Here is a 22,318-nt window from a genome sequence, read left to right on the forward strand (position 1 = left end):
GCAAGTGAACTGCTGACTGAAAGCAGGTCAGATGAACTGCCCGCAGCTCCAAAACATTTATTTGGAGACTCTCCCTTCGGGGTCTCCACACGCCCTGGCCGTTCCAGACAGCACCCCAACTAAGGTTGGACGCGTCTGTGGTCACCACCTCTTTCCTCGTGATACTGCTCAGAACTGGGCCCAAGCACAGATGAGCTGGTTGTTTTCCCTATGAGAGAGCTTCCAAACAGTGATGAGGCAATATGAGCAGGCAGTGTCGATCCACAACAAGGTGAAGGACCCTGTGGTCGAACCAGCCTTGGGGGGTGCACATGTGCAGGAGCCCTAAAGGGGAGAACCGGAGATGCGGCTGCCATCAGGCCCAGAGGTCTTTGGAAGGTCAGTACCCTCACTGCTGCACTGGGCTGAAAAAGCTCCAAGCAGACAGTTAGCCTCTGGATCCTGTTGTCCGAGTGACAATCATGTTTACGGAATCGAGGCGTATGCTGAGACAGACAACCCTTTGAAAGAGCTTCACCCAGCTTTTTAAATGGTTCACCATGAAGCCTAGCCATTGGAGATGGCTGGTGACCAGTCCCATGTGCAACACTGCCTGTGTGCTGGTGACTCTGCACATATCAGCCAGTCATTTGGGTAATTGAGCACTCTGATGCCTTTGAGTTTCACAGGAGCCAGTATTTCCTGTGACTGGTTTTAAAGAGATGTGAAAGTAGGTGTCCTTGAGGTGCACCATAGTGAACCAGTCATCTGACCTGACTGCTTGCAACAGTTGCATTGTCAGCATCTTGAACCTTTGTACTCTCAAGTACAGGTTGAGATGTCTAAGGTCGAGGATCAGTCCGAGACCACAACCTTGTTTCTGCACCAGAAAATACCTGGATAAAACCCATCTCTTTCGTTAAGAGTGAGCCATTGCAATGGCTTGTTTCTGCAGCAGGGCCGATACCTCCTGAGACACTAAAATAGTGTCTTGAGGGTTTGTGACCATTGTTACAATCATGCCCTGAAAGGGAGTAGGGCCAAAATGAACGCTGGTGGGAACCATATCAAAGATGTGTTTGGGCTCTTTCTTTGTAGGCCAAGTCACCTGCAACTCCATGGTAGCACATTTGATAAGGGATGTGGACAGGGAGGGGCTTACTGTGGGAGCCAAGATAACAGATTCTGAGTCCACAGGTGGAAAGATGAATTCTTAGGCATCCATGTCCTCAGATGCAGCAAGGGGCAGGGTGTCCTCCTGCACTGGTGCTGGGTCAGGCAACGATTCTGAGACAACGTGGGGGGTGAGAGGTTCACAGAGGGACTGCTGCTGGTTCACAGCTTCCAAAAGCTTTTCCATTTGCCCCATAACCAGGTCTGTATTCCTAGAAGGCCTGCTATGGCGGCTTCTGTCCCTCTTCCTGGGCAGAGGAGAGGGGAAAAAGAGGAGAATCTAGAGGATCTTAGTCCTGATCCTACCCTTACAGGGTCGCTTCCTAGCTCCCAGTGTAACAGGGAGGGAGGACTCTCTTGAACGCACTGCAGGGAATGAGTCTGGAGGCTGCGTCAGTGTCAGAGATACATAACGGTCCCTAGAACAGCAGACCAGCCTGTTTTCTAGTGTTTCTCTTCTTGTGCTTACAAAAATGAGCACAGGACACACAACAGATGTCGTCTTTAACTGCTCCCTCAGCATATTCCCTTCCCAGGCTGGGCTTATTCTCTGCTGGAATGTTTCTTTTGCAAGCAGAAAGGGTGAAACCCAGGCATACTGCAAGCTTGAATAAACAGTTCAGCCGTGCAATTTATATGCTCACAAAAAAACAGACAGCAACGCTGACTGTTCTGTACACAGAGTGCACAAGAATAGAACTCTGGTAACGGCCTTGGTGCCAAACCGCATTGAACCAGGTCACTGGTGCCGATTCTGGTATGAACCAAACGACTGATACTTACCTTGGTACCAATAAAGGTGACTGGTACCTATTTTTGTACCAACCAGGTCACTGGTACCAGTTCTGGTACTGACTGGTACATACTTTGGTACCAACTTGGTCACTGGTACCGACTCTGGTACAGTAGAAGTGTCCTGGTACCAAACTTGGTACTGAATGGGTCACTGGTACCGACCGCAGTACCAAAAACAAGTGAGTGGTACCGGCCCTGAATAGGGTTACTGGCACTGACTCTGGTACGGTACCAGCTCTGTACCATGAGAAGTGGTGTGCAGGTGAAGGCCTGAAAGAGCCACTGGCAACTGCAAGCATGCACTGTTAAACAGATAGCGCCTGCTAATTAGAAAAAGCTACTAGCCTTCATTGGCAGTGACACAAAAGCAGACACAGCAACGGCAAAGGGACTCCCTGAACATTCTCCAGTCAAAAAAGCTCCTGCTAATTACACAGCACAGTGTAGTTAAAAAGCCATTAATACTGGTAGTGTCTCTGTACCACAAACAGCGACTAAAAAAAAAACTGACAGCTAGCGCAGGATACCATCTGTTTACAGAGGCAAACATAGTACAGGCAGACAGCCTATAAGGTGGGTTTCTGAAAGAAAACAGAAAATAATTAAAAACGTCCTCAAGATTATATATAATACTTTATTTACACTGAACAAAAATATAAAAGCAACATGCAACAATTTCAAAGATTTTACTGAGTTACAGTTCATATAAGGAAATCAGTTAATTTAAATAAATTCATTAGGCCCTAATCTATGGATTTCACATGCCTGGGAACACAGATATGCATCTGTTGGTCACAGATACCTTAAAAAAAAGGTAGGGGCGTGGATCAGAAAACCAGTCAGTATCTGGTGTGACCACCATTTGCCTCATGCAGCGCAACACATCTCTTTCGCATAGAGTTGATCAGGCTGTTGATTGTGGCCTGTAGAATGTTGTCCCACTCCTCTTCAATGGCTGTGCGAAGTTGCTGGATATTGGCAGGAACTGGAACACGCTGTCGTACACGTCGATCCAGAGCATCCCAAACATGCTCAATAGGTGACATGTCTGGTGAGTATGCAGGCCATGGAAGAACTGGGACATTTTCAGCTTCCAGGAATTGTGTACAGATCCTTCCAACAGGGGGCCGTGCATTATCATGCTGAAACATGAGGTGACGGCAGTGGATGAATGGCATGACAATACGCCTCAGGATCTCGTCACGGTATCTCTGTGCATTCAAATTGCCATCGATAAAATGCAATTGTGTTCGTTGTCCGTAGCTTATGCCTGCCCATACCATAACCCCACCGCTACCATGGGGCATTCTGTTCACAACATTGACATCAGAAACCGCTCGCCCACATGACACCATACACGCTGTCTGCCTTTTGCCCGGTACAGTTGAAGCTGGGATTCACCCGTGAAGAGCACACTTCTCCAGTGTGCCAGTGGCCATCGAAGGTGAGCATTTGCCCACTGAAGTTGGTTACGACGCCAAACTGCAGTCAGGTCAAGACCCTTGTGAGGACAACGAGCACGAAGATGAGCTTCCTTGAAACGGTTTCTGACAGTTTGTGCAGAAATTCTTCGGTTGTGCAAGCCCACAGTTTCATCAGCTGTCCGAGTGGCCAGATGTGGAGGTCCTGGGTTGACATGGTTACACGTGGTCTGCGGTTGTGACGCCAGTTGGACGTACTGCCAAATTCTCTAAAACGACGTTGGAGGCGGCTTATGGTAGAGAAATGAATATTCAATTCTCTGGCAACAGCTCTGGTGGACATTCCTGCAGTCAGCATGCCAGTTGCACACTCCCTCAAAACTTAAGACATCTGTGGCATTGTTGTGTGACAAAACTGCACATTTTAGAGTGGCCTTGGTGATTGTCCCCAACACAAGGTGCACCTGTGTAATGATCATGCTGTTTAATCAGCTTCTTGATATGCCACACCTGTCAGGTGGATGGATTATCTTGGCAAAGGAGAAATGCTCACTAACAGGGATGTAGACAAATTTGTGCACAGAATTTGAGAGAAATTAGCTTTTTGTGCGTATGGAAAATTTCTGGGATCTTGTTTCCTTTGACAATGTAGACGTTTTGATGCTGGTGATGCCCTTATAACATTTACCACAATAAATTTGCACAGTAATTCTGCAGTTTTCCCATGAATATACTATGCATTTAACCTTGTTTAGCATGGTTTGTCATGCTTTGTTTTTTTTTTTAAACGTGCTTTACTGTGCCTCTCGTGCTTTACAATGCTTATGTATGGTTTAACTATGCGCTATTGAACTTTGCTATGCTTTTACTATAATAAGCTTTCATAAGGATGTTATCAAGCTTTGAGTATCATCATGAAACAAGCATTACAAACCACCCAAACACAATTCCTGTGTTACAACTCTCATACTGTCATGACATGTGAGATAAATTATGCAAAGTGTTAGATGTGTGAAGATCTACAGTCAAACCCATTTACAATGTACCTGGGATATAACATACACACTGATATAAACAACCAGTATCATGGAACCGAATAAAATTGCATTAAATCTTGTTTAAATTCTCCTTTTCGTACGTACTCTGATCGTGCATACTTCCTGTTATTATGCATGTACCACGATGGCACGCAGTGGTCTGTGCTGTGCAAATACTGCATACTCATAGGCCAACTTCTTGCTGTTTGAACTTGACCTTGCACTATATTACTGTAATTTATGCAGTATTATCATGGCCAGCGTTAAACCATCATCAATTTCACTTAAGAATAAACTGTACATTATTGGAGAAATCTTAAAGGGACGAAAGCAATCAGAATTATGTTGTCAAAGAGCTCAAGTTTAAAAAGCAGCCTTGTCCACATTAGAGCAAAAAAAATCAACAACTGAGTTCAAAACCGATTTACCTCAGCCCTAGTCCATCTATGGAGCGTCATTTGTGCCAAAATTATCCAGCCATTAATTTGTCAATTTGATTGTCAATTCACAAATTGGTGAATTTGTCCAGCAATTCGTCCATAAATTAGTCAATTAATACAGTAATTCATAAACGTATTTGCTAGTTCATCTAAGAATTCATTAATATGAAAGCTGTACGGACCTGCAAATTTCCAGTCAACCAGACGAACTTCCCTGCAAACTTCCCAACAAACAGACAAACTTCCAACTGTCAATCTCGCACTGTGCCAAAAACGCTGCAACTTTTCTAGCCAATGGGAACACACACTAATATTTTAACCAATGTAAATCCAGCCTCACTCAAAACTGCTTCAGCCAATAATATTGCAGTTTATTAGAAGGGTGTTTCAAAAGACATTCTACTGTAGTATGTTAGCTCTATGTATGTTAGGTGTGCTTGAAATTAGGATGTTTGGAAACAGAAATCATGCAACTGCATTATCTCAAAGACCTAGCTTATTACTGTACAGTATGTCTACAGAACAGCAAAACAAGATAGTAAAGGGTGCTAAGAGTACAGCATAAATGTGCAAAAAACATGTGGTCATATTTTACCAGATTAGGCAAAAAAGTAATTTGTTTGGTTGTTTGTTAATTTATAATGCATGTATAGTAAATTGCTGCCTATGCAAAAGGATTACAAAAAATAAAACACAGACTGCATCCTTTTTGGGGTCCTCATTCCAAAAATACTCTGATCCTGTCTGTCTGTCACATTCTACATGGTGAATATGATAGCTGCCTTGATTTAGCACTAATCTGCTTCCAGACTCTTATAGATGTTTTGAGTTGCAATTGGCTGTAATCCAGTAAACTCTATTTTAGATATTTGACCCTTTAAGCTATTAAGTAATTATTAAGTGATTGTGAGGGCTCTTTGTATGTTTGTGCACTGGTGTTGTTTTGTTTTTTTTATCTTAACCAGAGCACAATCACTCTGTAAACCTCTCTCTTAAGCAATTGTGGAAAATTTTGAGTTTTTTTTGTAATGTGAACCAAAACCCATACTTTCAGAGGTGAAAGGCATAAGAGGCTAGAGAATAAACCAGCTGTGCCACTTAGCTCCATAAGTTAAAAAAAACTACTTTCTTGATGATAGAGAAATATTCCATGACTGTTTATTAATATATCCCCATTTTTTATTGCTGTAACTGAAGATCCAGCTAATGAACGCTGCAGGCAAAGGCCCAGCTTAGGAAGTGTACCCTGGACGGGTGGTAAAGTGCATCAGGAGCGCCAATGCATTGCTCCCTTTGGGCCCAAGATTGGTAACTCACTGAAGTTTCTAGTCTTAAAATACATTTGCTCCCTTCACTGAAATATATTTTACTGTCTACCATTCACTGAGCCTTTTGTCTCAACATAATCTAAATCAGACCAATGCAAAGTGCCAATAAATCAATTCTCTCAGCAGCTTAATGGCCAGATACCACTCAATGTACTCAGCTGGCCTTATTGTCGTGAAAGCAATCTTACAGAAGTGGTCTTGTGGCATGCCATAGCCAGCTGATTTATAGGCTGTCTGAATAATCAAATGAATGTGAAATCTGTCTTTTTTCCCCAAAGCAAAAGGACAACAATGCTTCTGAAAACGTGGGATCTAGTGCACATGATATTTAAAGAGAGAGTTGTTTAAACTCCTGTTTGTTAATGCATTGTTATTACCAGGTATGTACAGTATATGTTACAGATATGTACAGTATATGTTACAGGTATGTACAGTATATGCATGGGTGAGTTAGTCATCAAGGTGTTGAGTCCTATACAGTTTTGGAAGGCAGTTACCTAATACGTCCATGTAATCATTTCATACTGTATGTTTTTTTCCTGTTATTAGTCATGCTCGGGTGCATTTAAGTGGAGACACTCAGTACCTACACTATAAATGAAAAACCAAACATCCACTTAACACCTACATTGTTTAGGACTGATGAGGCAAAATGGTTTTAAAGAGATTTTTTAGAGAATAGAACAGTTTTCTGTTTACCAGCTTGTCAGGAGATAGATGCTTACCCAGTAGCAGCTCATTGTCTTCATATACATTTGGACTTGGGTTCCTTACAGCTGATCCACTGAATTCTGTTACCCAGACTCTGGCTATGCCTGGCCTCATGAGTGGCTCCTGAAGAGATTGCATTGCACTGTTACAGCTATTGGGATATAAATGAGGGTTGTGTTAGTGATTACAGCCACATTTACAATAGAAGTAAATGTATTTTGAATGTATTCTGTGGTATTCTAGTCATTTGTAGATGATCCATACTGGATAATAAGCTATCTCTTCGTAGCTTACTTAAACCTCATTATTATCCATGCATGGGATTTAGAGGAGGCTGTATGTCAGCCTATACTAACATTTTTACCTAGAACTCATCAAATTGTGATTAAACTTGATGTAGACATTCTGTTGTTTAGGGTATGAAAACATTTTGTAAGTTATGTCCACGAATTGGTTGGGCTATTGAAAGCTATATTCTTCAGAACTGTTCAACAATATTTTATGACACTTAGACACATGTCTGTGAATACACAAACTTGGAGTTTAGGTCATAATAATCAACTTTTTTGAGTACTGTAAGAGGCTTGGGGACTGATTTTATGATGAACTTGTACACATACACATGTAATGGTGATATAGATACAATACCGCTTTTTGTATCTTTAAATATGTACTGCATGTAATCTATATTGCTCTGACAAACCTTACCAAAAAATACCAGGATAACAGTGTAGTACAGACATGTGACAGAGATCGAATGATTCTTGGTGTTTGATCTCCCTCTCGACCTATAAGGGCGCTGTGTACAGGGAACAGAGTACCCTGGACTAAAGGCATGACAATTTATTCCCATGGGTAGGTGGAAGTCGGCCTTATAGAAAAGGGGTGGAGCTACAGAACCCAAACTCAAAGACCAGGAAAGAAAACGTCGTGGCATCCGCGGATTGGAGTAGCGGATGAGCTCGTTAACCAAGGGGCCATGAGGGAGGGTATAAATAGGGGTCGTAGCGTAAGTGATTTGTTCTTTTGTAAATGCTTAGAAACAACCTGAAAGGAGACCCTGTGTTACCAGTTAAGTGAGTGTTGTGTTTTGTTAGTTTGTCTAGTAAACTGTTTGTTTGACTGTTTTTCCAAGACTACTAACACCTATCCGGAGCTGTAGCCGCAGGCCAGCATCAAACCAGGACACCACTACTTTCCCTTTGTTCACGGAGAACTGTCTTTGCACCATGAGCACTAATATCACTCACTGTAAACTGTGTTTGTGTTTTGTGTTTCGTGTGGGTGTAATAGAACTGGACTTTCTGGTTACGGGTCAAACCCGGGGATTATAAATACCAAGTGATACACGCCGCTGTATCACTCCAACATCATTATTTACAGTTGTTTGCCGTCAGGCTCTGGACATTGAAAATCTCAATAAACACCCTTGCACCTGTATATATATATAATATATATATATATATATATATATATATATATATATATATATATATATATATATATATATATATATATATATATATATATATATTGGCACACAAAGAAAAACACAGTTTTACTTAACAATAACTATTTGTTTATTCAGAAAATGCTGTTCTTTTTTTGTCAAGCAACAGCTTAGACAGGTTTCCAGACTAACTTTTTGCCTCAGGAGCCAATGGCTTAGGCCAAAAAAAATTGGTCGCCAAATCCAATTGTTGGGTACCACTTTAGGAGCAAGTTGGTTGCTACCATATTCAACCGCTTAAAATACAACAACTTATTAAGACACTAAAGCAATACTAAAACAGAGACTTATGTTTGTACTCACTTGTTTGTTGTCTCATTTTGTTGAACAGTGTTTAAACTAACTGCGATCAATTGGTTGAAAAAGGACGAGAAGCTTTTAGAAATACTGATAAGACTGCAGTGGTTCAAAACGCAAGATGTAGACAGTGGCACTGGAACGATTTTTAAATTGGGGGTGCTGAAAGCCCTCACACCCCTACCACATGACCATAATACCCGACTAACCTTAGGGTTAGGGTTTGGTTATTGTTATGAAATAAACTTTGTTATAGTACCTAAATGTATCACCCTTATCATGTGATCAGGCTGTAGCATATAATGCGTCTATTGTTGCGCACGCAGCATACCCTGTGGTAGCCTTTGTTCTGCAGCAATACCCCTCTCAATACACCTGGTGTAGAATCAGAATGTGGTATGCATACCTGTTTAACACCATAAAATTGTACACTGTTGTTGTGACTGACTACTGCACAAATCACTACGAACAAGACAAACTATAGATCGCCAACAAAATCGTACATGTTTACAATGTTAGATAACCAAATGTGTGGCTCATCAGTTAAAGTCACATACATTTGCTGAATTGTGAAAAATATTATGTTAAAATGAACTTTAAGGGCCAAACTCAGTACCGCGTTCAGATGGTCATTTTCTTGTTTTCTGAGCTAAAATCATTTGCTCATGCCGACAGCATTACATGGTGTACCACATTTTAATGCGTAGCACAAAATAATACCACACCTAGTTTAGCACACTCTTTAGATAATTATATATCGATAGAAAGAGATTCAAGTTCCCTTTCAATTTGAATGACAACCATTACTAAATGGGAAGAGACTCTCTGACCGTCAATCTCTGAGCAAATAGACAAAAGCTGCCCTATCAGGGCCCTGCTATGAGGAGGAAGTCCCACCCACCTCCTGCTGAAGAGGGAAGTCCTCACAGTAGCACATCGCCATTTTCTCTCTGAGACAGGTCGTACATTGCTTATGCTTTTACGTATCGAATTTGGCTAATGTGTTGGATTTATCCACAAATTAAAGATTAATTCATAATAAAAATCTCGCTCAAGCATGTCTAAAAGAGTGCCCTTGCTTTATTCTCACGTCAGTTTTCTGGCTAGAGCTGGTTTCGACCCCTCTAAAGAGAGTAGCGAGCGGCCATTGCTCTTTTCACTACACGAGGCCTTGTGTAATTGTTACACCGTGTGAGAGCTGTTGTGGTGCTATAAGGAGACCCCGCGACAAAAAAAAAAAACAGCTCGGGCCTAGCGCCCCTCTCAATCCTCGGGCTTTCCTAGCGCGGCTGCGCTTGCACTCGGCGACCACAGCGATTAAATTGGCTGCATACCCCGGCATCCACCGCGTTTTTTCCCGCCGATCGCGAGGTTGAGAAAACAGCACCTACACGGTCCTGACTGACTCAGCACTGGTATAAACATCTTCTGCACCGCATACAGCTCGGCCCCGACCGTGCCTACCATTGACACTGACCTTGGAACAGGTCCACTCAGCGGCAACTGTCTCGGCATCGACAGCGCTTTTCTCTGCGCCGTTTCCGACTCCGATTGTTTCGGCACCCGGGAATAGCTTCGAGGCTGTCTACAGCCCGGCTCCAACCATGGTACATGTTGGCATTGAACTCGGCGGCGATCGACTCGGCTCTGCCCATTCGGGAGGCTCATGGGAGGCTCCGTAACGCCCTTGCCACACGTGTTGCAGAAGGAAGAGTTCTGGGACCTAGTGCAGCATGCAGCTGCAGCCACGGACGTTCCCTGGCTGGCAGAACAAGAGGGAAAGGGGAACCGCTTCCGCCAGCAGAAAGGGCACCCACAGCATGCCCTCCCCCTATGCCAGGACTTTCCTGAAACTGGTGCACTCCTCCTGGAGCAACCCAGCATCTGGACCCTCAGCCTCCAGAACAGCAGAGTCTCTGCTTCTTACTGCAGGAGCCCAAGAAGTGGGCATAGGCATATTCCCCACTACAATTTTGGTGCAAGGTTCCACCTTCAGCAAGGGGGATAAAGACCAAACCTGTCCGTCCAAGCCTTTCAGAACAACAGATGTGATGCTCAAAAAAGCTTACGCATCGGCAGCGGTGTTGCCCCGAGCAGCAATACCATGACAATTAAGTGAGCTTCATGTGTTGTGCATGTATGGCTTTCACTGGAAGTGACTCGCGGGTAACATTAAGAATAAATCCATCCTTTTTGCCAAAGGCGGTATCCTCATTCCATATTAACCAATCAATGGTTTTGGAAACTCAGACCCCCCCGCACGAGTCAGAGGAGGACCACAGACAACACACGCTATGCCCAGTTCGGGCTCTGCGCTGTTATTTGGATAGGACGGCGTCCTGGAGACAGTCCAACCAGCTTTTTGTCTGCTATGGGTCCCGCTCTAGAGGTCAGGCCCTATCGAAGCAACGTCTAGCAGACTGGGTGACAGATGCGATACACTTGTCATATGAACAGACGGACTCTCCGTTACAGGGGGACATTACGGCCTATTCTACCAGGGGCCTGGCGACTTTGGGGGCTTTCCTTCATGACGCCTCCTTAGATGAGTTATGCAATGCTGCTACATGCACAGGTAGTCAGACAATTGTGCGTTTTTACCGTCTTGATGTGACAAACCGAACGAGACCATCTCTGGGCTCTAGAGTTTTGCAGGCGGCATGCCCTTAGACGTCATGTGGGCTCTGTTGCTATCGCCGTGGGTCTGTACTGTCAGTAATCTGGTACCACGACAGCTTTGGTACAGCTTTCCCATTCGGTAATGGTTGTCATTCAATTGAAAGGGAACCTTAGGTTATTACCATAGCCCTGGTTCCCTGAAAGAGAATGACAACCATTACCCTTCGAGGTTGTGTCCCCAGCTGACCAGCGTGCCCCCAACTGATTTCGAAAGAAAATGGCGATGTGCTACTGTGAGGAAGTCCTTCTTCAGCAGATGGTGGGCGGGACTTCCCCCTCACAGCAGGGCCCTGATAGGGCAGCTTTTGTATATTTGCTCAGAGATTGCTAGTCAGAGAGGCTCTTCCCATTCGGTAATGGTTGTCATTCTCTTTCAGGGAACCAGGATTATGGTAATAACCTAAAGTTTTACACATTCCCACCCACCAGATCACCACCTGTCCCGGATGAGCCTCCCAGAAATGCGGTAGCCTTATATTTGCACAATTTAGCAAGGAGTGCTGCTGTCGTGTTAATATAAACTTGTCAAATGACAAATATTTCATAAACAATAGTGTACACACGTTGTTAAAATTAATTTAAAACATTATTATAATAACAGTAAAATGCGTATCATCGTGTAGTAAGTAAGCATAGCAAAAGCCCAGGCAAGCATGCTGGAATAACTGAAAAAAATACTGTGCAATATATTTACCCTGGTAAACGAAGGGTACCGGTAAATGGCTGTAACGTACAGATACAGATGAAACTTGTATTTGTGTTCAACTCATCAAAGTATTACGAGCAAACATAAACATATGCATTCGCTTAATATTAAATAACATCGCATTTTTTCATTAATTCTGAAACTTTCTACTAAACTTTTATTTTTTGAAGTTAATATTTTAAGAAAATACACTCAATGCAAATGTAATTTAAGTTTGCTTACCTTCAGAAAATAAATGACTCCTTATTTATACATTTTATTCATCCAATAAAGACCCAAACGTAACTCGGCACATAGTTTGGTTAGCAACGGGAGAAGAGCTTCCTGGAGACACAGCAGAATGCGAAAGGAATTATGGGCATTGTAGTTTATTCGCTCAGACTTGAGGGCTCTTCACCGATAGTTTCCTTCAAATACTTATTCATGACGTTACATCTCGTTGGATCTCCCATTGAAGGCTTGGGGATTAATTGTCATTTTTAATGAAACTATACATTGCCATTTATTATTTATTATGCGCTATTATGTACACACATCGAACATGGTCTAATTTGATAGCTCATAACATACATTTAAATGTGTAGAGGATGGTATTTTACTCACTTATCAGTACATGTTTAACATGGCAGGCTAGGTTTAAGAACGTCCCCCTTTCATCAAAAATTACTACCTCTTTTTTTTTTTTTTTTTTTTTTTGATGAGAAAATACGTGTTTTGTAAAGTTACATTTTACTCCACATGTAACTATTCGTTTTATAATAAATACAGACAGCTGGTGTTAACGAAAGTTAAAGTATACTATAGAGCGAGGTACATTTATTAAATAAAAAAAAGCAAAAGATAAAACGGCAACTATATGCTGACTGCAATTTGTTTACATTGAAGTAGCATTTTCTTGATACTTTAAATAAACTCTTAAGTACACCTTTGTAAAATTGTTTTGCAAATTATTATTATTATTATTATTATTATTATTATTATTATTATTATTATTATTATTATCATTATTATTTCCTTGTGTAAATTCTGATCAAGTTGTTGTTATTAATTTAAAAATAAGTAATGTTATATTCCATTATTTTAGTTCTGCGATATATTTTTTAGAATCTTTTCAAACTACTCTCTATATAACCACGAATATTAATTTTTGGATTGTTTTAACTTGACCAAAAGCAAATAACGTTTGGTACATGTAGCAGATTTTGACAAGGGGGCAAAATGTGACGCTTATATACGTCATATTTTGTTAACGGTAGCAAATTTAGACGAAGTAGCAAAAATTGGTAAAGTTGTTACCAGGATTGCCACCCATTTGGAAATGAATACTTTGTACCCGCGTTTTATTTGGAAAAGCCCTGGCCAATCAAATCTCAAAGGAACGCTGGTGTTAGCGGCTCGAGTGATGAGTTCACTGGGCGGAGATGAAGTGCAGCCTGGGCGTGGGCTGCCTGCAGTATTTACACAGCATTGTAAGCGACGGGTTAATGAATGATCAGTCATTGGAAAATTTCTGGGAAAAGTGCAAGCAAGAAAATGCAAAGTGATATATTAAATAAATAAATAACAGCAACATATCGAAGATTAATAAAATAACCATTCAGCCGCTGGATTATTCCATTTGATTCCAGCTTCCAGTGGACTGCATCTCTTTTACTGCTCAAGACGGTGTGGTAAGTACATACTGCCCGTGCTTTTTCTGGTTTACAAAGTCAAGACGACCCCAGTATCTACGCTATTGTTGAAATAGAAACAATATGAAGTTGTGAATGTATGTATGTATGAATGAGTATGCCTGTTAATGTATGAATGAGTAGCGTTGCAATGCCTGTTAATTTTATATATATATATATATATACTATAGATATATATATATATATATATATATATATATATATATATATATATCGGCTTATTTCCAAGTTGTTCGCAATGAAATACACAGTAGCCTATGGATGCTATGGTATAGTATGAATCGTTTTGTCTATGGCGTTCGCTATGATATATAACCAGTGTATTTTAAGAAGTCCAAATTGAAACTTTCTCTCGTAGCTGTGTTTTGCCTGGATTGTAGTCACAATTAAGCGAAAAGCTTAATTTGATTCAAATTATGTAGACATTTAATTAATTAACCATTTTACGTTGTAGCCATTGCGTGTTATATTTGCAGAAACCATGTCTTTTTGTTGTTGTTTTGCTATGCATTGAAGCGTTTCTTTCCTGACAGTTCGTATTTTCCTCCTGGTTGTTGCTGACACGACACGCAGCACAGATCCAACGGGCTAGGGTGACGCCCCGGCAGAACAAAACCGAAACCTTTCAATCGGGATCATGCGGAAGTAGCATTCCTATACATTTCATTTATTAAAAATAAACTCTTACTTTTAATATTGCAAAGCACATTTTTATAAACGGCCAGTGTTATTATTTGCAATGTAAATCAAAACAACGCTGATATTAGAGAGTGTTGTCCAATCTTTCCAAACTGCTTCTACATTTTTTCTCTTAATAATAAAATGGTAATTAATCATAGTCAACAAAGAATGTATGTATTTTGTAAACTGATTGAGCTTTTACTAAAATAGTAGCTCTTTATCGTATTTTTTTCTGTAGGAAGCGACATTATTATATAAAGGAGCTGTCATGATTGAGAAGAAACCTCATGAATTATTTTTGTTGACAGTTTTACCACTTGTTCAATGTAAAATATAGCTAATTTTAGACAGTAACAATCCATTCATTCCAAAATGTGTATTACCGCAATATGTGATTATGAGCTGGAGACCTTTTTGCTTATTTCAGTCCAGTAGTATGATGAAGTGCGATTTCAGTAACACAACAGTACACCACTGGTTATGAAATTATGCCTAGAAAGGTGAATAGTACAGGTGATTCAAGAATGGTAAATTGTATTTAATTCTTTCACATTAGAAATTTAGAATCGGATCATTCTTACCATTAAAATACAATTACTACAATTAGTGTGGCCTAGCAAATGGATACAACGACTTCTCGCACACAGAAAATGGAACTTTTTTTTTTCTAAAATTTGATGTCACCACACTATACTTTTCAAGATTTTGGAACTGCGCGTTCCAAGCGTGCAAGGAATCGTACGCCTTTCACCAGACGTATTGTTTTAATTTGAAAATGTATATTACAGTGTAGCTATTGATGCTGATGATCGCAAAGTAACCACAAAACACATAGTAATAGAACGTAGTTCAGAAAATAACCTTCAAAGGATTCAGTAGTGATAGCCATCGGCAATTTTCCACAGCACAGTAGCGTCGTGGTACAATGCATATTAATGGGAACATTTAACAGATAATTTCATTTAACCATCCTTGGAGATAAGGGGGGAAAGAGAGATGTCGAGAAGAGCTCTCCAGTTACACTTGCTGTAAACGCTGATGGCCACTATTTCTGTAATAGCGTTCTTAACCCTTAGTCGTTTTAAGCATTCTCAATGCGCGTTTAATTGATAGAACAGTTCCGAAGTATGATGTCCAAAATATTAGCATCCGTACTACCTCTTCTTCTTCTTCTTCTTTTTCTTTTTTTTTTTTTTTTTTGTAAACAGCTATTTATGCTTCAAGGAATTATTTGTTTTGTAAGGCTTATCATATCAGTGAATGGCCATATAGTTTTCACTGTGTCATCTTAGGAAAACAAAACCAAGCATCAGAACCGGGTTATTAAAATACACAGACGGGATCATGAATTTCTTACTAAACCCAGACTACAACCTAGATCCAAAACATGTTTTATTTTTAAAGTAACCTTCTTAGTGACTCCTGTTCCCAGTCTCTGTTCAACAAGGCCAATACAGAACATATTTGTCTTCAGCCCTGATTTGAATAAAAACCTTGTCATGCTAGTTACTTAATTCTTTGTCAACGTTTAATGTTTATATTTTTGTTTTGTAATAAAACTACCCCTTTTTCTTTGTCTAAACTTAAGGCATACAACTAAAGCCCCTTTTACAATGGCACTTCTACCCGCGCCCGGACTCTGGTCCCAGCGACCCCCCTCTGGATTTGGGGTAACACACTTTGACCCGGGTTGAGCGAGACAAAATGCACGACAGCAGTTTGTGAGCAATAACAAACAGCCACACCTTCGCTTCCGCAAGGAGCATTTCTGTTTAGCCATATTTTAGTTGATTGAGACACAGCATGAACCAGATTGCAGCAAGGATGTAGAAACATTTAATCAACATTTGGGCCGACTGTTAAATGCTTCTGGGGCATCGATACACACATTGTTTACTTGCGTCTGTCACCCAGGTAAACCCGGCTTTATCAAAAGCAGTGTGAAATCGCTTACACAACCCGTGTTTATATTGTAATCTTGACATTTTCTATTGATCGATTTAATCATCCGATCTATTAATCGAAAATGCACACTTGTTTGCCAGTACTGAAAGACAATTGCAAGTAATACAAAGTATTCACATAATGCTATTGTAGCAGTCCGATCGGTGAAAGAAAATCACTTCCAGACAGGCAACGTGTATTCTTGTGTCCCCCAGATATACAGTAACTTGATTATGCCTTTTCCAACCCTACAAACAGGAATATGAACTGACTGAAATAACACACTGACTACATGCTTGTACCACAACCTTCTACCCATAACTCCTCCACCATCCCTGCAAGCACTGCGGCACATAACACCACTCTCTTAAAGCTACAACAGATCATAAATCATTAGAAAATGATTCAGCATCATCAGCCAATCAGCTTCCAGCTATAGCGGGCATTAATACACAGTACATGCCCGCTGGAACGTTACTGCATCAGCGTGAATCAAATTTGAAATCAGTCTGCTCAAGTACTGTCTTTTTCGTTTTGACTTGCTGTATTTTTAAACAAAGACACAATTGGTCCAAATTAATAATTTTATCCACCAAAACCAGCCAATCAATACTTTGCATCCATGAAAGCAACAAATCATGTACAGGTACAGAATTGCATGCAAAGAACTTTACTCACTGACATTTCAACTGAGGCAGTGTACCTCACTTGTGTTCACAGAAAATCAAACTGGCTGACTCAGAACTACTCTCACTCACCTTTGTGCAGCGACACAAGAGAATTCCAAGTCAGTCAGTTTGATTTTGCTTGAATACAGCAAATGATGTCTGTTTTTTGCATTGCTTTGCGACTTTTGCAATCAGTTCAAATGACATACTATATACCAACACCTTATGTGATGGCAGTGAAAAGTATAAAAAGAAGAATGCCAATTAACAATAATGTGCTGTAATGAGTATACACGTTTTTTAACCAAGTAGCCAAAGCACAGCGAGCTTGGGAGACATCGTCCAGCTTTCAATGCTTTTACCACAGATTGTTATTGGAAATTTGCTGGATAGCTTAGATGGAATTTATGCAGTAACAAGTGACTGACTTGATGGATCTTAGACGTGATCTGGTAGCTGATGAAAAATGAATAAATAGATAATATGTATGTGATGGCTAATATATTATAATATGGTGACATACTGATACAGTTATTTTCTTTCAGTCTCATCGGGGTAACTTTCCTCTTCAAACCCGATATCCACACCACGTCGCTGTGAAAATGCACCCCATGAGATAGCGCACCCCTTACATAAGAAATACATTTTTCCTTTTTGTTTTCTAATTGTTGATACTTTTTATAAAACATTGAATACGACATCTAGTTTTGTATACATTTATAGTCCATTTTCTGACACGAGTATAAAGTTGTGTGAATAAGCACACTTACAACAAAAATATATGCGGGAAAAGCTTGCAAAGAAAAAAATGTACAATATGTGCTTGTTTCTTCTTCTAGTTTTAAAAAGTTAAACTGAAGGTTTTTTCCATCGTCTCCCCTTACATTGCATGACGTGCACATGTTAAAGGCACACTGCTGCGCTGAAGGGCTGCACTGTCTCACGGGGTGCACTTCCACATGCTACATCGGCTTTGTGAAGACAAAGGGCTGATTTCCCCGTATGTCATTCATAAGGCCTATAGTACTGTGCTTTTAAAACTTTACATTGATGACGAACTTGATCCACACTTCTCTCAAATCCTCCTTCATGATTTTTTGCACCATCCTTTTAAACACTTCTGGACATCTCTGTTTCTTGCCATCAAGCTGTTTCACGACTTTAAAATCCTTAATAAAGGTGATCTCTCCTCATCGGACCAAAAGTATCTGCGTTTTCTCACATGTGATGTCATGTTTGTTATTGCGCGTAACTGTTGTAGGTTATGTTTCATGCTGTTTGCATGGCTTTAAATTCCACTAGTATTCCGCATACTAATGGCATATGCCACCTCCAATATGCAGAGGTGGAATATTCCTCAATATGCTGTTTACAAGGCGGAATATATATTCAGATTATTCAGTATTCTGAATACTAGTGGAATATTACTGGTCATGTAAATGCACTGATTGTATTTCAGTAGTAATCTGTGCAAACCAGTTTCTTGTCAGGTACTACCCTGTAGCGTGCTGAGCATGCAGGACAGGTTAACCAAAACATAGTTTTATCGCAGAAAGTACTGCACCATATTTAGCCATTTTTATAGCTGTTTTGGCTGCCACTGTACTACCATTGAATGTTTTCTATAGTTCAGGAAATTTGCAGCATTGAGCTTCAATGCAGCCTGTGTACTGGCCAGTTACACGAGCCTCTGACCTGCTATGCTAAGGCCAGACTTGGATCTTTTAGTCGATCACCAAGGTTAAAGAGGGAAGAGTGAAATGATCAGTGTTGTGTGAAGCACTGCCGCTGCATATCCTGACCCCTGTCAGTTAAAAGCTTTGAAGCACAAATGCAGATGAACCTGGCTGTTTGAAGACACTCGCTTGTGCATGGGCTCCGGTTTGCACCCAGCCTCCATTCAGGTCACACATATATTCTTGTGCTGTTACAGGTAGTAGCAGGAGCTCACAGAGTGGGCTTTATGGGGATGTAAAGAGACACATACAATGTTACAGAAGCCACTGCAGCGTTTACAAGAAAGGCATTACTTTATCTTTGTTGTATCCTGTGTTATCCGCATTGCAGCAATGTATTTTTTTTTTATTCACACATCATTACTAAATCAGCCAGGGAATTTTTTTCTTCACCTTTCACTAGGGAACATTTGCCAAGAGAGAGATTCTTTTTTCTTCTAAACGTTGCAGTGTGTCCAGATCATGTTCCCTCCCTGAACAACACTGCAGCTCTAATTTGAAATGAGTGGCTGGGACCCAGTTTGATCGGGGAGGCCCAGTCAGCCTACCAAGCCCTAACTAATGAAGATGCCCTTGATTACGACCAAGTGAAGCAGGCCATTCTCCAGAGACTAGATATCACAGAGGAGATGCACTGTCATCGGTTTTGGGAATACCAATGACCCCCATGACTGCGACCTCACGTGGTGGCGCAACAACTGGCAGACCACGTGACCCGGTGGCTCTGCCCCGGCACCAACAACGCAGAAAAAATTACAGAGCTTATAGCGATTGAACAGTTCATAAAGGTGCTGGGGCCAGATACCCAGAACTGGGTCAGCCACCACCGTCCCAACATGCTGAATGCATTGGTCAGATTGGCTGAATGGTTCAAGGATGCCCTGCCAACCCCTCCAGTGGTTACTACATCTGCCCATGCCTCCAACAAGCTTCAACTGGCGGGACCACCACAACTCCTCACCCCCACTACCCATGGACCAGCACTGCAACGTCATCTCATGGGCAGCCTTCTTCCAACACAATGGAGATCAAGGGCGACCCCCAGCGGGATAAGAGCAGAGCACCCCTCCCCGTTGTTGACCCGGCAGCGGGACATGGAGGCTCTATGGGCGCCCTTTCGCCCCACTTCTTACCGGTGCCAGGAGGTCGGCCACTTCGCCAGGAATTACCCAACGGCTATGGAATGTGATGTGACCTCCCATTATGTCCTGACAGCACCAGTTAAGTCCAGGGGTAATGATTGGGAGGGGCCTTGTATTGTTAATGTACGGGCTGGTGATGTAAGTACCCACGCATCAGTGGACTCAGGATGTGGGTAAACTCTAATTAGAAAAGCTCTATTGGCAGGGGTACTTTGGTGGTCACGTAGGGTTGTGGTCATTTCATGTATCCATGGGGATAACAAGGACTACCCCCTCACTAAATTAGATTTGACGATTGGATGTCATACCCGCTGCGTAATCGTGGCTGAGGCTGAAAAGTTGCCATATCCAGTTATTTTGGGTCAAGACTGGCCACATTTTGATACTAAAGCCAGTCTTCGGTAAGACCTTGGGAGCAGCGGCAGAAACTATTGGGGATATTTTTCCGCTGCACACTGATTTGTTCCATTCCCGATTTCACCCAAGAAAAACAAGAAGAGAGCGAAGGGTTGAAAAAAAGGAATGTTAATAAAACAAGGCTGGGGTTTGGTGGGGGAAACTTCAGAATCGGTCAAATGTAAGAGAAAGGGGATCAGGACTCAGTGTGACCTGCAGGGGCAGGTTACTGAGGCCCCCAGTGCTGAAGCTACTTTACCTCCGCTCGATATCCTGAAATTCTGGGACCGAGATGTGGACCTAGCGTTGGACAAAAGAATGACCCTTTGCTGGGGGCAGGTTCGATCTATCTAGGGGAAGGATGTAGAGGATAACCGGCCACTAACATAGCCTCACCACATTATTGTCAGGCACTTACTGTATAGAGTATCCCAAACCACGAGCACAAGTCAGATTGTAACACAATTGCTCGTTCCCCAGTCTTTTCGACGTGAGATCATGCGGTTGGCTCACGATGTCCCATGTTCGGGCCATTTAGGTGGCGTTAAGACTCGGGAATGAATATTGGCTCAGTTTTATTGGATGGGAGTTTTTAGTGAGGTGACATGATATGTAGCGGAGTGTCCAGAATGCCAGCAAGTAGTGCCGGGGCGGGTTCGTCCGGCCCTGCTGGTCCCACTGCCTCTGATCTCAGTTCCCTTTGAACGCATTGCTGTGGATACAGTGGGTCCATTGAGCCAGTCTCACTCAGGATATACACATATTTTAGTAGTGGTGGACTATGCGACCAGATATCCAGAGGCAGTACCATTGAGATCCACTAGTGCTGCAGCAATTGCTCGAGAGCTAGTACATATTATAGTGAGAGTAGGGATTCCAAAAGAAATCCTCACTGATCACGGAATAAACTTTATGTCACAGTGTTTAAAAGAATTATACAAATTATTGCAAATTAAGTCCATTCGAACCTCCGTTTATCACAAATGTTCATATCTCCCGCAGGCAATCAAGGACTCTAAAACCATATTTTTAAGAAACGACTAAAAACACGTTTTTACTTGTTGGCATTCCATCAGAGTTAGGTTTTTATGTAATTTGGAATGATGTATCGCTTTGGTTTATACATGAAGCTAAAAATATGTATTGTCTGTGTACCTTACAGCTGTGTTTTTACAGTGAATTTTGTTACTGTGTTTTATATTGTAAAGTGTTTTGAGATGGTCTGCATTCAGGTGCTATATAAATGAAAGAATATTATTATAATATTATATTTATATTTGACACCTAGGAAATGCCGAATAGCTATGTTGAGATCTCTGTCGTCCCAAACTGAGACATTGATTCAAGCTTTTTGTTACCTCAAGGGTTGAATTATTGTAATTCCTTGTTTGCTGACCTCCTGGTTGCAGCCAGAATATTAGTTACACATGCCAAGTCTTCCTGTCACATTTCCCTGGTTTGAAGATCACTACCTTAGCGTTCAGTGAAGCATTGTGTAGCATTTCATTCTCAATCTCCTTCACTTTGGAATTCACTTCCAGGTTCTATTTGGAATGCTGAGTCAATGAATATTTTTAAATCTAAGGTCATTTAATAGCGAGCAGTTTAGCGCTCTTTTCAGATTTTTATATTTATGTAAAGCACCCTGGGATGCTTGTACGTGAAAGACGCTGTATGAATGACATTAATATAGTATGGTATTTTAGTACCAGTCTCCAGTGAGGGAGAACATGATATACAGCTGCACAGAGCCTTTGCCTGGGGTTGGCACATTGGCACAAGGTGTGAACTGGAGGTTGGTAGACCTTCAGTTTCAGCCAGAAATTGACAAGCATGTAGTCAGGAGACCACATGGTTGGGCCATTCCTAGCAATAAACGGACCAAAAATGTGTTTGTCAGCAAAGCAATGGTCAGCTGATATGGGGTGGTGTGTTGTAATGCTGGTTACTGTCTAGTAAATTGTCCACCATCTCTTTGAAAAAA

At 41.4% G+C, this 22,318-nt stretch overlaps 1 protein-coding gene across 2 annotated transcripts in view; it reads left to right on the forward strand.

Annotated features, from left to right (window-relative positions):
- Positions 1-13,503: 13,503 nt before the first annotated feature.
- Positions 13,504-22,318, forward strand: part of hrasb (HRas proto-oncogene, GTPase b) — a 62,221-nt gene continuing 53,406 nt past the window's right edge. The window contains exon 1 of one of the 2 annotated variants that reach the window (XM_041276736.1): positions 13,504-13,746. The gene's annotated coding sequence lies outside the window, so the exon portion shown is untranslated. The remainder of the gene's footprint in view (positions 13,747-22,318) is intronic. The other variant, XM_041276735.1, reaches the window with a different exon arrangement.

This window comes from Polyodon spathula, chromosome 17 (genome assembly GCF_017654505.1).
Source record: "Polyodon spathula isolate WHYD16114869_AA chromosome 17, ASM1765450v1, whole genome shotgun sequence".
Taxonomy (NCBI): Eukaryota; Metazoa; Chordata; class Actinopteri; order Acipenseriformes; family Polyodontidae; genus Polyodon; species Polyodon spathula.